General features: G+C 36.5%; 1 non-coding gene across 1 annotated transcript; it reads left to right on the plus strand.

The window, feature by feature from the left end:
* The first annotated feature begins 3920 nt into the window (after window positions 1-3920).
* Window positions 3921-3992, plus strand: trnaq-uug (transfer RNA glutamine (anticodon UUG)). Its single transcript has one exon. It is a non-coding gene; the product is annotated as a tRNA-Gln (tRNA).
* Window positions 3993-4599: the final 607 nt, after the last annotated feature.

Below are 4599 nucleotides of genomic sequence, written 5' to 3' on the forward strand. Positions count from 1 at the left end.
ATAGCAAAGGGAGCACACAGCTCTTCAATAACACTGGAACAACTAAAGACAGTCCATAAGCTTCTGCTTTTCGTCGCCGATGTAGCTGCAGGGAACCAAGTAGAGATTATGTCCACAAAAAATCACTTTTTAAAGTAAAATTGGCCAAAATTGGCCCAAAAATTGCTTGGAGAAGCGGCGAACAGTAATCCCTAAAATATATATATATATATGTGTGTGTGTTTGTATATATATATGTGTGTGTATATATATATATATATATATATATATATATATATAATATATATATATATATATATATATATATATATATATATATATATATATATATATTTATATATTTGTTGCTGATGATTTGTTTGGCCCAACAAAACAGGCAAACAAACAAAAGAACAAAAGGTAATCCTGTCGCTGACTCTCCTGCGCTGGTAAAAACAATAGGCCCACCCCGGTGCATGCTGGTCCTATACCTGCCTACTCCTATATGTAACTGCAGGTGCGCACAGTGTTACCCAAGTGAAAATAAATGACCAAACCCAAAACTAAGTATACTAAACAACAACAAAAATATAATTAAACTAAATGAATGACCATCAATAGAAAATCTTAATTTATCAAACAATCTAACCTAAATAAGCAAACATCTAGAATAACATACTAACAAAACATACTGATGGCATTGGTTACAGAAGGATTTCTAAACTTCTGAATGTTCCAGTGAGCACTGTTGGGGCCATAATCCGGCAGTGGAAAGAACATCATTTCACCATAAACCGGCCACGACCAGGTGCTCCTCGCAAGATTTCTGACAGAGGAGTGAAAATAATTATCAGAAGAGTTGTCCAAGAGCCAAGGACCACTTGTGGAGAGCTTCAGAAAGACCTGGAATTAGCAGGTACAATTGTTTCAAAGAAAACAATAAGTAATGCACTCCTATTCATGTATTGTTTTGTCCAACACTCAAAAATGTTCAAATTATAGGTCTATAAATTGATTTAATACAGATTAGTATCAAATTCTCCAAAGCAGAGAAGAGAAAAGCTAGAGCTAAGTAATGGTTGTTTTATTGGTTAAAAAATGAATTGCCAATGTTAGCTGTTCATACCAAATCCAGATAGAAGCATTAAATACTACATGTACATTTTTTTTAACTATTAATACAATTCTGAACATAAAGATTAATATTTCCTTTGTTTGTCTACAGGAAAGCTCCTTAGGGATGGGAAGATTCACCGGTTCGCACCGATGCATCGTCATAAAAGCTCACGATGCGATGGCCCGGATCAAAAATGGGTGCATCGGATACAATGTGGGATGAACCGCGATGCATCGTACCTAAAAATTTTGCATCGGTATAATCCGGTACAATTGTATATTTCTAGATTCCCCCTCTCTAACTGTTTCCTAAACGCGCTCTCATCTCCACTGCTGTCAGTGGCAGATTCTCGTGAAGTGTCGCGGCCAAGTATCGCGAGTTGAAGGAGTGTTCGGGAGAGTTACAATGGCTGATGAGGAGTTATACGTCCCTAAAGCTTGCAATAAGTCCAAGGTTTGGCAAAACTTTGGCTTTGCAAAGAAAGATGGAAAATTGGATAAGACCCATGCAATATGCAAAATATGTCGTGCTGCCATAAAGTCAACTCATATTCCTTAAGAAAAACCTGAAAATAGGACAAATTAGTTAAATTTAGTGTGTGAGGCAGTTGATCCACATGTTTAGGATGAAGCAAACTGTGTTGTGACTGTCAGGTATAGTGAAAAAATGTTACATTCAGAACACACTTATGCACATACACACACATACACACATACACATTACACATACATGTTTTCTTTTGTCAGAAACCTTGTTACTGATTTGTTGTCTGACAAACAAAAATGTTACATTCAGAACACACTTACACACATACACATAAATGTTTTCTTTTGTCAGAAACCTGGTTACTGATTTGTTGTCTGACAAATAAATAAATCATTATGTATCATATTAAATTGCATAGAATTGTATTATTTAGCATCGCATCTTGTTGAATCGCATCGTGTCGAATCGTATCGTGTCGAATCGCACTGCATCGCAATAGGGGTGAATCGTATCGCATTAGTAGCTGCTTTTATGTATCTTGAATGTATCGGATCGTTGGCAGTGCATCGAGATGTGTATCGCATCGTCCTCCTGATGGAGATGCACATCCCTACTATAAATGTTACTCTGAGTTATGTCATTAACCTGTAACTTGTAATACGCCGTTACTATGGATATCATGGTTACTGGTTTTACATATCAGATCATAACAAACACCCAGGATGTAACATACAGGATGAGATCAGTTTTTTTTCTCCATATGTTTGAAGACCTCTGACTATAAATGCTAACACACACAGTAACTTGTCTTGTTAAGTTTATTAGACATGAAGCAGTTTGAACACAAATCCTTTTACATCATTCAAAGGAGGCATTAATAACCATTTTATAACATTAAAATCTAGTATATCAGTTATTAAATGACTTGACACTTGTTATCCCTGAATAGGCTGAAGCCAATAATGAATTCATTACAGCCAAGTATTTTCTGTGTTCTTTGGTCTTAAACAAGTTCTTGAGAATTACATACAATACTACGATGTAACTTCCAAACATGACACAAACAGCTGTAACACTGATCATCTTCAGGTCAGTCAAATGTCTGATGGTCCTGCTGCAGCAGCTTCACAGAGCGAGCTTTGTCTTCTCTTTGCTGCTTGTCTCTGATGGTCTTTGTCTCGTTTTCTCTTCATGCCGTTTTCTCTCATCTCTCTAAAAGACATATGGCAGAAAAGGAGAGACACTAGTCAATAAACAGCAACCAAAAAAAAAAAAAAAATTTGAGAATCCAGATAATTGAATGACTATTTCTTTACTTTATTAAATGAGAGGTTTCACAAAGCATGCTGGCTCTTTGCCCCTTGTCTCTTCTTCATGGCTCTTGATGCACGCTGTCCTGTCTCTCGTCTGGTCTTCCACTCGTTCCTTCTTTGTGTCTTTTTCTTTCCTCTCTCTAGAAGACAAATGGCAGACAAGGAAGGTCATAGTCATTGTTCCACATCTGTCTGGAAACGAATAATGTGTTAACATTAACTGTTTCCACAGAGTAACGTTAACTGTTTCCACAGAGTAACGTTAACGGTCGGCTGTCAGAATGTGGGAGTAGTGTAGCTAACGTTATAAGACGCTAAATAAACGAGACATTACTTTTTTGAATGACTGAAGCCTTTGTGGTTGATGATTTTAACGTCTTATTTTTCTGTTATGAAAGTTCAAATGTCTTTGGGACCAGATTTTTTATAAACTAGAATATAGTGAAAACTATGACCTTTCCAGTTTTGAATTTCATCAGTGCTTAAGAAGTTGTAGTTCTGAACTCCAAAAACTGTGAACACAGATCTGATCTGAGTTTAAATCTTGGTGGGACCTTTTACTCTGTCAAACTAAATTATTCTCACATGTTTATGTGTGGATTAATGGCACAGTGTATGCGTACTAATATATAGCTTACTATTTCATGACATATTTCATGTGCTATATCTTGACATTTATCACAATGTCTACTAAGTAGCGTTAGAAGGATTTGTGCAGTCAGGATGGCTGATCGGTGCTGCGTTTAGGTCGCAGTTTCCCCTGGAAGCTTGGGTTCAGTCTGTACAGTTTTTACCTGTATCTGAGCACTGTATTTATATAAAACGGTGTAATGTTTAGTACTTACACCTGTCAACACTCTGAACTCTGAATCCAGCTATCCGAAGCCAAATTGTGGGGGGACCTGATTTTAAAAGGGAAAACAGTATCCTGTTGTTCTTGTGTGTGATAGCAGCATTAGCTGCCGATAGTCACTTGGTCAACAAGTCGTTTATTGTATTTTTTGGGGTAAAATTGATCATATGGTGGTTCCATGGTGTAATGGTTAGCACTTTGGACTTTGAATCCAGTGATCTGAGTTCAAATCTCTGTGGAACCTTCTGTTTAATCAACAACAGACTGTGTTATCTGTTTATTATTGGAAAATCTTCTATCTCCCAAACTGAGACAACAGTTATACCACACATATACTTGTAAAAGCCTTCACCTTGTCTGTTTCCTGTTATACTTGTGTGTACTACAGCTGTAGTACAGGTTAAAGAAAGCAACCGTTCCACCTTCTTCATGTTAAAGACATTAAGGTGTGCGTTGTTGGAAAATCAGCTCTCTTTTTATAGATCACAGCTTTAGCGTGGGAAGTAGCGTATGCCTCTTTAAGGCCCCGTGTTGTGCGTACTCAACGGTCATTAATGAGACCCAGGTGTTTCTAATTGAATTATGTTCTTTGGATGACCAACATGTAACTCCAGATAAAAGACACTATATTTGGACCAACATGTCAAATCAGATGAGCCAACTTACTGTATATTTTCAGGCTATAGGGTGCTAATGAGAACTCATTGGTGTTTGTCCCTTGAGTCTTAAAAGAATATATTATTACACATTTAATATTAAACATGACAGTAGTAGAACTTAAAATGTTCAACAACAACCAATATATAATTAAAAATATGTATAATGAATATTAGATACCTTCATGTATAAGT

The sequence above is a fragment of the Anoplopoma fimbria genome, unplaced genomic scaffold, assembly GCF_027596085.1.
Source record: "Anoplopoma fimbria isolate UVic2021 breed Golden Eagle Sablefish unplaced genomic scaffold, Afim_UVic_2022 Un_contig_13451_pilon_pilon, whole genome shotgun sequence".
NCBI classification, from domain to species: domain Eukaryota; kingdom Metazoa; phylum Chordata; class Actinopteri; order Perciformes; family Anoplopomatidae; genus Anoplopoma; species Anoplopoma fimbria.